The sequence below is a fragment of the Populus alba genome, chromosome 2 (assembly GCF_005239225.2).
Source record: "Populus alba chromosome 2, ASM523922v2, whole genome shotgun sequence".
Classification (NCBI taxonomy): domain Eukaryota; kingdom Viridiplantae; phylum Streptophyta; class Magnoliopsida; order Malpighiales; family Salicaceae; genus Populus; species Populus alba.
Window position 1 is genome coordinate 956,451 of NC_133285.1, and position 13,222 is coordinate 969,672.

Consider the following 13,222-nt stretch of genomic DNA (forward strand, 5'->3'; position numbering starts at 1 on the left):
TGCTAATTGCCACAATTCGTGACAAAATTGGGAAACCGAGAATGCGGTTAAGCGGGAGGTGTCAGGGACGAAACCGGGAATGGTTGGATTTGGTAAACTACAAAACACCTCCCTAAAGTTTAGTATACGTCAATTTACCCCCTCAACGTAAAATTACTAAGTTACCTTGTCAAGTTTCAATTTTGTTTTCAATTTTACCCCTGTTCTTCTCCATCCTGTTTCTTCACCACCTTCATATTTTTTTAACCGCGATTTGGAGGTCATGGATGAATTTCTACGCTACTTGAAATTCCCATTTCTGTTGGCTCATCAATCACGGAATTACTTGACAGTTGTTTTGAAATCAAATCTGTCCTCTGTTCCTGGATAAAATATGGTACATAATGAAGCGTTTGATTCACATATATTTAGTAAATCTCGAATTGCATTGTAATAGATAACTTCTTCAGCTTGCCAAATGCAGATGTTCCCTGACCCCCTCCTGTTTTGTGAACTGAAAGAAGACATTGCTGCCATTGCTCGACCATTTTATGGTCCCCAAAGGAATGAATAATTATTATCACCATCTCAGCTCTCATTTTATCGTACCATGACTATATTCAAATCACATTTGACACCAGAGGGACAGAAGAATCAAAATCACCAGACAAAACTCTATGAGCAGGATGAGTTTAAAAGCCCAAAAGCTTGACTTTCACACATGAAAGTTGAACTTTTTGAGTGGAGCCACCGGGTCACGTAACCCCCCTACAAAATTTTCCATCGAAACATTTCCAGGCGTCTGATGGCCAATCTACAAAAACACAAATTATTGGAGGTGACAATCACGCCTCACTTCAGTGTGTGGAGGAACTTTGCTTTTACATCAACAAAAAGAGTGTCAGTTTTTCTATCATGAGCCCTAGCATACGGGCTCGAGAGTATACCCTAGAAATGGAGTATTGGGTATGCCCTAATGAAAGACATGCCCTGCCAAATTAAATATTAATGAATATCTGACATTGACACGAAAAAAGAGTGTGTGGTAGTCGTGCATGAAGCCATGAACAAAGAAATCTCCAACTAGATACCCAACATGATTAATCATTTACATAATAAAGCTGAAAGAAGATGGTTACAAAAAGGTTTTGAACCAAATTAGGACCTTCAATGGATCCTATCGTGAAGTTGAGCTAGCCCTGGTGAACAATCGGTATGATCACTTGATCTCTCACTTTAATTCCATGCAAGATGCATCGCCAAACCTTCATACTTTTGAATCTTGAACTGTAATCTCGAACCCTGGCTGAGTTAGATTCCAAAGGGAAAAAAGAGAGAGATAAACCCTAGATGATGAGATGAAGAAAGCAAATGCTCTATGCGCTGTTAGATTATGAAATTTGCTCGTAAATATAACCCAGAAACCCATGAAGAAGTCACATATGCTAAGATCTCCTAAATGGAAATCAGAATTTTGTGAATGATATCTCTCCACCTCTAGTTTTCTGCAGAAAACTGAACCATGGCAAAGCACCGACGATGAAAGCAGGTCGAAGTGATTTTCTCTTTTATTTTCTGTTTTCTTGGTGAAAAATAGATAGTGAGGTTGGAGTCATCACATAGATACCCGAGCAAGGACCAGAAACTGCCAGTGCATGATCATTATAATCAGAAAAACAAGAGAAGCTTGCCAAAAAAATAAAAGTGAGAGAAGAAGATGCTAGAGATAATCATAGCGCATGCAGATTCTTTACCTTTGTTCCTCTTTTCTTGCAAGAGATTGAGCGAAAAGACGATGAGAGACTAATCACGAGGGTTTTACAAAGAGAGACCAACAGAGCTCAGTTGGCAGTATGCCCACCTCCAGAAAGTAAAACAACTTGTAGTTTCTGCAGATTGGAGGTGGACAGAATGCCAATAAACTCTGTAAGAAACCCTTTGCTAAACCCACATGAAAGCTAGCTAGCAGTCCTAGTATTCACCACTGGAAGGCACAAACACATACGAAGAAGACAGACAGAGAGACAGCTAGGGAGCAGCAACGATCTTTGGAGACTACACATGAGGGCAGGAGGAGCAGATGGGTTCTATTTAAGATGAAAGGAAGGCATAGCACAGTAAATAAGAGAGAGAAAGGGTGGGAGAGGTGGGTGGTTATGGGTGTAATTAATTGGAAAGGGCAGTAGGGGAGAAGAAGAGGTGATTTAACACTCAAAAAGACAAGAGATATAAATAATATCTATCGTAATAATAAAAATAATAATCAGATAAGATGGATTCACTCCATACTCTCTCTCTGTGCTATGAATTATAGGGCTGCAAGGCATATGTATATTATAGAAGGATCAAAGAATCATCATAGTTATTCCTTCCTTACCTTCAGTTCTTTTCTTTCGTTCCCTCACCTGTTACCCTCGTTTCTGACGCCAAGCACACGCACCCCCCCTCCCCCTCTCAGAAACTGAAGAAAGAAGGGAGTTCGGTCTTTGGCTAATGGCTAAGTGTGTATATTTAAAAAAAAATATAATAATAATAATGTATTAAAACTATTAAAAAAATACTAATTTAATATTTTCTCAAACTAAAAACAATTAAAAAAAAAAACACTCCCAAACACATCGCAGGAAGGAAAAGTAAGTAGTAGGGAAGTTGGTCTGTGGTTTGGTGACGAGGGATGACCACAAATAATGACAAAACAGGAGCTAGCAAGATCAGTTTCAGTTTAAAAAGCAGCTTTTCTTTGTTTTTGAGAGGGTGGTCTCTCTCTAGTTTTAACTTCAACTTTATTTTAGATGCTACCGCCCCATCCTTGTGAGGCATGTTAGAAAAGTATGGTTTCTAGGGTCCATTTGTCATCGTTCATCGTAACCGTTGAGATCACCACCCATTGGATTCTGGTTATTACAGGGCACGGAGAATTATCAAGAGCCGTTAGATTTCTAGAGGGGTTTTTATCGTTTTTTTTATTTTAAAACACCAAGCAAACATTTATTATTGTGATGAAACATGTTTTTTAAAAGTATTTTTTATTTAAAAATATATTTTAATAATTTTTTTTAATATCAGCAAATCAAAATCATTATCGAACACTAAAAAAAAAATTAATTTAATAAAATTTTTAATACCAAACACACCATACAGGTTGAAATACAGATACAAACAAACTCGAAATGAGCTAATAAGTGAGAACGATCATCTCAGTGACTTGTGGGACAAAAGTGATCAGTAATGTGGCACAGTCCCTTGGTAAATGCAGATTAACGGCACCTGCACATCGTGCTTTTTTTTACAAGATGATTTAATTATGTGGTGATTTGAGTCAGCAATTAGAATTTTAGGTTGTAATGACGTGTGAGATTATGCTCTTCTTGTTGGATCATCGAGTAGTCATGTGACTTTGGTGCCTGACTAATTGCTATACTTAACCCTAGTCTCTTAAACATCGAGTGTTAATTATGTCTGGGTGGAAATGGGAAAAATTCCTTGACTCGTCTTAATTATATGCATAATGAAGTCGGGTGAGAGCGTCTCAATTATTTTTTTTAATTAACATATATGTGTTCGGATTAGTTTGTACGTATCTCAATCAACTCTAAAAATTCTAAAATTAATGATCATATAAACATCCAGAGATCATAAGATTTGTAAAATTTAAATTGATGGCCTTTAAAAAACAAATATAAAATTTCATCAGTTGAACTATACTCTTCATAATTAAATTCTTAATACAAGTAATGATTATTAAATTACATACTCAATTATTCATGTAAGATCCCGTGGGATAGAAGCATTCTTATAAAAATGTATTTACATACTCAATTACTTGGACTAGAAATCATGCTTTTCTTTAGCTCTTCACCAACTGTTAACTTGGTTAAAAAGGGGGGAAGGAAATTATGGTTACACGGGCAACGATCTGCCAGGAAGTGTGGACTATCTTTCATTAATAATACTCATCAGTTGAATTGACTCGTAAATAGTTTGATATTCTAAGAAATTTATTGTTTTTTTAATTAAAATAACATCATTCTGATTTTTTAAAAAAAGAAATTAATTCATCCAGCTCGAGATTGATCCGAATAATGTTTATTAAGTATGGTATGGTGGATGTTATTGTCTTGAAGAAAGACACAAGTGATCCACCAAGAAGAGTGATGGACCTAGCTCCTTGTAAGGACCAGAGAGAGCCATTAGCCAACCTACCTCCACATCCATGGAATGGGTCCTACTATTACAGCACTAATGTAATGATCAGTGAGGAATCCTAGGTAACATTCCGCTCCTGTACAATAAATGATTTTCTTCAAAATTCAAACACACCCTTTTGACCTATTATAAGGCAAGATAAGAATTCGATTAAAGGTAAACTTAGGTCAATCTTCTGTAATTATAGCATTACTTACACTACTTTTCTCTTTTACAGTCCTTTCTCCCTGTATCGAACCATTTCAATTTTTTTATATTATTAATGACTACTTTTTCACTCAAAAGTTTGTCTGCTATTTTTCTAGTTTTAGGTTTGAACTATTTCATTCGAGCTTCATAAATCATGATTATTTTCTTATCTTTTATCCTATAATAATATCTCAAGCACTAATCAGACTGTTTTATAAAATAAAATCAACCGTTTCACTTCTAGTTTCCGAGTAATTACACTAAAAATCGAGAACCAAGTTTTTTTTTTCTGGTCAGATCCGTAACTCGTCATCCAAAATCCACATCCCTCGTTCCTGTATATCTCACAGTTAATTTCTTCCACTAATTTGAATCCAAGTAAACAACAGCAGGATAAATTCACCCGTCACCTCAACCATTACCACAAGGAGGTAAAGGAGATTTAGAAACGATAGAAAATGACAAGAGTTAAAGATAAATGCAACGCCACTCAGGAGAGGGAGATGAAAATCTTCCCTTCTGTCGATCGATACGTCGCACTCATCACTCCCACAGCGCTTGCACCTAAAACCTGTGGCTGTTTAATTGTGCCGAAGAGCATAGTTAAATACTAAGCAAGGTTTCCTTCACCAGCAACCCATTAACCGTAATTTACATCAGCAAACTCTCGCAGATAATCATCACATGTGTGTGAGAATTTATTGCGACAACATACTCCGACACTGCCAACTATTTCACTATTTATTGCTCCGAATCTACCCCAACTACAGCAATTAATTCTTACAATTCAAAAGTTTGAAAAATGCATCGCAGAAGATGATGGAGCAGGATCCCTACGTCGAAGTTACAGGCTGATGACATTGACTTTGTTCCCATCTAACCTCTCTTATTTGAGGTACAGGATACTACATACCAGTTGTCCTACTGAGTTAATGTCAGGGCCATGATTGAATCATTGGGACGGTCCAAATTTAAGAATAGTAACCCTGCCACCCGGAATAAATGTTAATCGCCTAGCTAGCTATGCTTTAAATATATTGACAGTTGGTAAGTAAGCTGAGTTCTATTGCCAAGCAACTCTTAAAAATAATTTTTGATATCAATAAATTAAAATAATTTAAAATTATAAAAAAAATTAATTTTTTTAATATTTTTAAAATATAAAAACAAAATATCTATTCACTCTAGTTACATAATAATATTAATATTTACATGATTAAAAGCATACGTTTAACTTAGTTTATTGCTTATGTGAACAATGAAATTATCATAAGAAATTCCAGTATCATAAGTGTTATAAGTTAATTCTCGTCTTATAAGTAATATATTTTCATATAAAAAGTTTAAGTTTATCGTTATTTGTTATAAGAAAAAATAAACATGTATTAAAACTCGATTTGATCTCTTTTCATATTTATCTTTTTGATCATTCACTGGAGACTTGAGTTTCTCACATAATGTATTTCTTTTAGTTTGAATCGAAAAAATCTGACAATTAGATGGATCAAAGTTTAAGGAATTCAAGGAACAAATGAAAACTGAGCTAATTCTCTTGAGTTTGGATCATAGGCTAGGAAGCTTGAGTTTCTCGTAATAGACATTTCCCATGATTTGAAACGCAGAAAGCTAACAATAAGATCGATCACAGGCTAAATCGGGATTCAAGAAAAAACTGAAAACGATTTCTATAAAAAGAAGAAGAAGAAGAAGAAAAAGAAAAGGGTACATGTCTAAACACACACTAACACTCAACAGTGAGACAGGCATCGTGTAACAATCCGGCAACGTCTAAAGGAGCAAGTTCAAGCTAAGACCGGGAGAAGAAATGAAGGAGACGTATTGGAGAAGACTCACCTACAACAAAGAAATAAAGTTAGTACATGTATGGTCAAGATTGGAAAAGAAGCACTTATGTGGAGGGCTGAGATGAAGAAACTCCTGCGGCTGACAGTTGGCAAGGGAGTAAGTTTAAAGGCAAACGACACCGTTTGGGAGAAGAAAAGGAGTCCAAATACGATACCGTTTGGGAGAAGAAAAAGAGTCCAAATACAACACTGATCAATAAAAGTGATCAGGGAGTACATGTTGACCCTAGCAAAGTGGAGTCAATGATCAAGTGGCCTAGACCAAACACACTCAAAGCACTAAGGGGTTTTTTAGGATTGACAGGCTACTACCGCAGGTTCATCTAGGGTTATGGGGCGATTCCTGGTCCCCTAACTAGACTATTGAAAAACGGGGCCTTCAAATGGGATTCAGAAGCAGATAAAGCCTTTGAACAACTAAAACAGGTCGTATCAACCCCCCCAGTCCTAACACTACCAGATTTCAACCAAATTTTTGTAGTAGAGTGTGATGCCTCAGGTACAGGACTCGGTGCAGTGCTAATGCAAGGAGGCAGACCCATTTCTTATTTCAGCAAAAGCCTAAAGGGAAGGGAACTATCACTATCCACCTATGAGAAGGAGTTTTTAGCACTGGTCACTACGGTTCAGAAATGGAGGCCTTACCTTTTGGGCCAAGCCTTTAAGGTTAAGACGGATCAACAAAGCCTCAAGTATTTATTGGAGCAGCGGGTTGGAACACCCACACAACAGAAATGGTTATCTAAATTGATTGGATATGACTTCATAGTCGAGTTTCGAGTAGGAAAGGAGAACCTAGCAGTTGATGCACTCTCTAGACAGGAGGACACCACAGAAAAAGGTACACTATGGGCTATCTCTACTCCAATTGTTAACTGGGCTTATCAATTAAAAGATAGCTATAAAAATAATTCGGAGATTCAAGCTATCATGCAACAACTAGACCAGGAAACCATAGGCTCTTTGAAATACCATTTTAAGGGGGGGATACTATACTACAAACAAAGAGTTTACATAAGTCAATACAGCCCTATAAAAACAGTCATCCTAAATTATATACATGATAGCCCATCATCGGGACACGCGGGCTTTGAGAGAATACTAAAAAGGGCAAGGAGAGATTTCTTTTAGGTAGGAATGAAATCAGATATACAAACCTATATCAAACAGTGTGAAGTCTGCCAAAGAGCAAAAGGAGAAAACACAAAACCCTCAGGACTCTTGCAACCTTTACCTATACCCCATAGACCATGGTCATCCATATCTATGGATTTTATAGAAAGACTACCTAAATCTAATCAATACTCAGTAATTATGGTAGTTGTGGATAGGTTTACCAAATATGCCCATTTTATCCCTGTATCCCACCCCTACAGCGCGACAAAAATCGCCAATTTGTTCTCACAGCATGTAATGAAACTGCATGGACTACCAGACAACATAGTATCAGACAAAGATCCTACTATCACTAGCAATTTTTTGGAAGAGTTATTCCAAACTCAAGGGGTTAAGCTGCTGATGTCAACAGCCTACCACCCCCAAACCGACGGGCAGACAAAGGCAACTAACAAAACATTGGAAGGATATTTAAGATGCTATGTAGGAGATAACCCGAAGGGCTGGTCTAATTGGCTGACCATGGCCGAATATTGTTACAATACCAGTTACAACACATCCATCAAAACTACCCCATTTGAAGCAATTTACAGTTACCCACCCCCAAGCCTCATAGATTATATTCTCGGGTCAGTAAAAAATCACGCAGCAAAGGAACAATTGCAACACAGAACAGAACAAATTGCAGAAATTAAACACAACTTAGCTCGAGCTCAGGAGAGACAAAAGAAACAAGCAGATAAAGGCAGAAAAAAGACCCAGTTCAAAGAGGGGGAATGGGTTTACCTCAGACTCCAGCCATTCAGACAGTCCAGCATGCCAAAAAATAAAAATGGAAAGTTAGCATACAAATATTCCGGGCCATTCAAAATTCTAAAGAAGGTGGGAGAAGTGGCTTACCAGTTAGATCTTCCCAAGGAAGCCGCATCCACAACACGTTCCATGTCTCGCTGCTGAAGAAATGGGTGGGGAAAGGAACCATTCCTTAACCGAAGCTACCCACTCTCGAACCCAAAAGGAATCCTCAGCCAGAACTAGCAGAGGTACTTGACCGAAGGAGCCAAGTCTCAAGGAGGAAGACAAAGGAAGAAGTACTATTAAGATGGGAAGGACAACCCAAAGAAGACGCCGTTTGGGTCGATGAAAAGTGGTTAAAAGAGTCTTACCCTCACCTTGAGGGCAAGGTTTTTTAAAGGGGAGAGAGTTGTAACAGTCCGGCAATGTCTAAAGGAGCAAGTTCAAGCTGAGGCCGGGGGAAGAAATGAAGGAGACGTATTAGAGAAGACTCACCTACAGCAAAGAAATAAAGTTAGCACATATATGGTCAAGATTGGAAAAGAAGCACTTACGTGGAGGGCTGAGATGAAGAAACTCCTGTGGTTGACAGCTGGCAAGGGAGTAAGTTTAAAGGCAAACGACACTGTTTGGGAGAAGAGAAGGAGTCCAAATATGATACCGTTTAGAAGAAGAAAAAAAATCCAAATACAACACTGATCAATAAAACAGCTGTCAATTCTATCTAATATTCTTAATTCTCAATTAACCGAGAGTTACAATAAAAGGAGAAGGGAGGCGCAGCAGGAGGTAGGAAATTGCTTTGAAGCAAATCTCATTCACCCAGGAGGCCCGGGCTACCTCGAAACTGCCTAGAAATCTAGATTAGGGTTTATCAAATTAGCATTGTTCTTTTTCATTCAGTTTCATTAAGATAATTACCTTCCAACTTGTTATTTCAATTTTTCCACTTACCTGTAAGCTCATGTTAAAGAAAAGCTATAATAAGAAATTCTAGCATTATTTCCATTGAAATTACCAAGACTATTCCACATCGCATTAGCATTCACTTTCACTTACGGGTAATTTTTTCACCCATGGTACATGGCGGAGTCGTCTTTTACGTTCCCCAAGATGTTCACCAAGTTAATGAGTCGCGGAAAAACAGCAGTCACCGACTCGTAAATGCTCGTCTTGTTCAATGTTTGATAGCCCATTTCAAAAGCTTGGAGATAAAAGCATTCCCTGTTATACACCTTGAATTGAAGGGGATCTTTCCAAGATTAAGCCTGGCAAGAATTTCCCTGACTGACGGGAACAAGGAGGTCAACAACAAACACCTAGCAAATTGCCATCTAGTGTTGTAAGAGAAAATGGACCCATAAATCATATCAATCTGTACACCGAGTTGGTGATAGAACAAATGACATGAACTTGCTTTATTCCAAGGATAGAATATTGATTCTGAAAGAAAGGGAGTGACAGAATGGGGCTAATCAGAATAGGGGAGGGAGATCAAAGGCATTCAATGCATGACTCTGTATATCTTGGGCTATGGGTTTAGTTACTGTCAAAATTTAAGCTTAAATGACATCTTAAAATTAGTTTTTGTATATTTTTAACACTTTCAAATTTTTTGTACTTCAAGTTTGTATATTTTCATGTTATTTTGTGTTGTTAATTAAAAAATAAAATAGAATAATATATTTTGAATTCATAGTTGTTTCGATATTAAAATTCTAATATTATATTAAATAATTAATTAAAAAAAAAAACACTTGATAGTTATTAGATAAGAATTTAAGATTTGTACTCCCTCAATGACATCTAAACTATCACTTCCAAGTTCTTTTTTGTTTTTTAAATGTTAAGATTAGATAAAAATTTGGACCACTTTCTAAGTATAAAGAAACTAATCCACGCTAAAATTAAAAGACATTGAAGAAAATGGGCATGATTTCATGAAAACTTAATGGTGTGGGAGTTAAAATTAAACCGGCATATATACATGATATCCAAAATTAGACGTGGGAAACAGAAGTTCTTTTTCCTTCTTTAGCTTAATGGCTAAGTCCAACCTTCGGTAAAAGTTCATGAGCTTTGTTCCCTGCTCGCTGCAACTTCGAGTGTCGACTTTTATCCTCAATCTGTATGACTTTTGTTCTTTTTCAGAGAGCACATAAGATGGGTGCAACTGCGGGGGTGACTTTTTTTGGGGGTGGGAGATGTCCAATACCCCAGGTTACTATTGCAAAAAAGAAGTGTTGAAAAGAAATCACCTAGTAAATCCTCTCTCTTTTTCTACAGTTTCCAAATCATGGGAAAAAACTTCTGTTCCAGATGAATTAGTGCTTCAATGGTTCTATCCCAGACTATTTCATTAGCAAATGGGAGAAAGTCGTACGTTTGAATTTGAGATTCAACATTTGTAGAGTAAAACTATATGTATTTTTCTAATACATTTTAAAATAAGAAATATTTTTAAAAAAAATAACATTCATCACATGATCACACACGACATTATCATACGCAAGATCACATCCCTCCACGTCCAACCAAGGCAGAGTTTTCATTGACTAGCTAGTGGTTGAATTTCGAACCTAGTAAAGTAAGAGGAAGTGGCTTGGGGAGGGGTGGGGTGGGTGGGCAGAATTTTCATTGACTAGCTAGTGGTTGAATTTTGAACCTAGTAAAAGAAGTAATAGGAAGTGGCTGTGGAAGGTGTTTTGCTTCGAAGTGGGAGACCCTTTTAGCATATTTGCAGAGCTCGATGCATGGAAGTCCATTGTTTTTCATGATTAATGGGGTCGAAGTGGATCTGCTCTCAGGTAACTAAAGCTTCAAAAAAGTTCATCAGCAAGGCTTTGGATTTTCCACTTTATGAAAAAGATCATGCCAATCATGCCCATCGGTGCTGGTCAGACGAACAGGATCACTATCTAATCTATCATTCCTTGACATAGTATTAATTCGCCATTTCCATTTCTGTCTCCTAATCCAAGTTTTTCATTTCTACTAAAGCTATGTGTCCGATTTTTCAATTTGAGATTCATAATTCTGACTGTTAATTACTCTAAGGTTTCTGTTGGATGTTGCCTGCTTGTAACCAGAGGAAAAATTCTAAATTTACAGGCCAAGGGTTTTGCTTCTTTTTTTTTCTTTATATATATATATATATATATATATATATATATATAAGATTAGTATAAATTATAGCAATAATTTAGATTTTGAGTTGAGATTATTATTTAATATTATTTTTGATTTATTTTCATCAATTAAAAGTAATAAGAAAAATAAGAGTTAATGTGAACTTGTGAAAATTAGCTTATTCTCTTAGGTTTTTGATAGTTCTTTGATATGAAAATATTTGATGGGAAAGTAAAATCAATGAAAAACTATCCTTATAAATTTTAATCCTAACTTATGTTTTTGGTATAAATTTGAAGGAAAATTCTTCAAGCAGGCCAAAGTTTAACTATATAAAAATAGTTAATGTTAACTTTGCGAAGAGAGAAATAAATAAATTTTTCAGGATAATTTTTTTTGGATTTTGTGCCCTTCCCTCTTTTTTTCCAAGAAAAATAACAATATTCTATTTTCTCTATTTTTTCCTTTCCACAAATATGTGCTGTTTAATTTTTTATAATTATAATTTCCTAAAAAGTGATTTTATGTTTATTGAAACTCACTATATTCATGATTTTACTATCTCAAACCAAACATTTGTAACACTTTACCCCTTAATTAACCTTTTCTTACATCCTCAACACTTCACCCTTAAATGCTGCTCTTTCAACATTTTATCTCCAAAAGTTTCACCCCGTAGTATCAAATATAACTTTAGTTCGAAAAGATATGTAACCAACAACTCAGTGATTAAAGTCAATTTTATTTTCTTTGGAATACTTCTTAATTTTCAAATTATGTGATGAGTAAAAGAAGGTTTAAAAGGTTGAAAATGCAAACTTAAGGGGTTGGATTGATAGTAAATGAAGTTTTTTTAAAAAAAAAAACTTTAATGGTTGATCACCACACGTAAAATTAACCAACACAAAAAAAAAATTATTAAGTTTTTTTAAATATATCAAATCAATATAAATTTATAATCATATGAGAAATAAACTTGATACCCATTGATTAGTTTCATACTACCTCTTGATATTAAAAAAAAAAATGGGAAAATTTCAATAGTATAAGATCTTATTAATTTTCAATTTCGATGAACAAGTATACAAGCTAGGAAGCACGGAACCAAAACAAAAGAAGATATGGACATGTCCACACCTTCCTTCTTTGAAAAGTTAGAAGACAATAAGACATGAGAAATTATATGTTTGTTGATGCACTTATTTTTAAAAGTAATTTTTAATTAAAAATATATTAAAATATTTTTTTAATATAACATGTAAAAATCATCAAAAACACCTAAAAAATCAATTTAATAATTTTTCAGATAAAAATAATTTATAAAACATTTTGAAAAGCGGGTTTAACCATGTTACAAACACTTCCCTGAACAAAAACTACCATTAAAATGGCAGCTAGAGGGAAAAACTTCACCAGGAAGAGTTGAATCATCATGCACGATTAGTGCAATTAGGTCCTCATGCAGAGTTTTGTTGGGGAACACAATGACCTTAAATTCGAAATGAGAATTTGCTGCAGATCTTGGCCACAAGAGTGGCAGACAAGGGTTGACAGGAGAAAGTTTTTACCATGTGAAATCAATGGTTTTGAATCGGGACAAGGTGCGTAACTCTCTTCGATCGTCTGGTCAAAACCAAAGAACGATGTCAACCTATTTGCTGCTCGTATATTATCAATAGCTCTATTATTTTCATGAGTAAAGGAGTCGCGTTTGTGCTGCGGCCATGCATCAATCATCATGACTCTCTACCATCCTTAACTTTTGATGCATGCGGTGTGCCTCTCATGTAATTATGATTATCTCAAGTAGGTCATCGCCAATATTTTAATGCTGTTAATTTGTGTCGAAACCATCAAACGCAAGCATTGATTTTGTTCTGGGCTGGAGATCGATCTTACAGATCATGACAATTTTATCTGTGATGGAGATCGAAGGAGATTTG

General features: G+C 35.8%; 1 long non-coding RNA gene across 1 annotated transcript; it reads right to left on the reverse strand.

The window, feature by feature from the left end:
• Positions 1-1,043: 1,043 nt before the first annotated feature.
• LOC118041988 (uncharacterized) lies at positions 1,044-2,694 on the reverse strand. The gene is made up of 2 exons (XR_004686397.2): positions 1,734-2,694; positions 1,044-1,624 (listed from the first exon to the last, which is right to left on the reverse strand). It is a non-coding gene; the product is annotated as an uncharacterized lncRNA (long non-coding RNA).
• Positions 2,695-13,222: the final 10,528 nt, after the last annotated feature.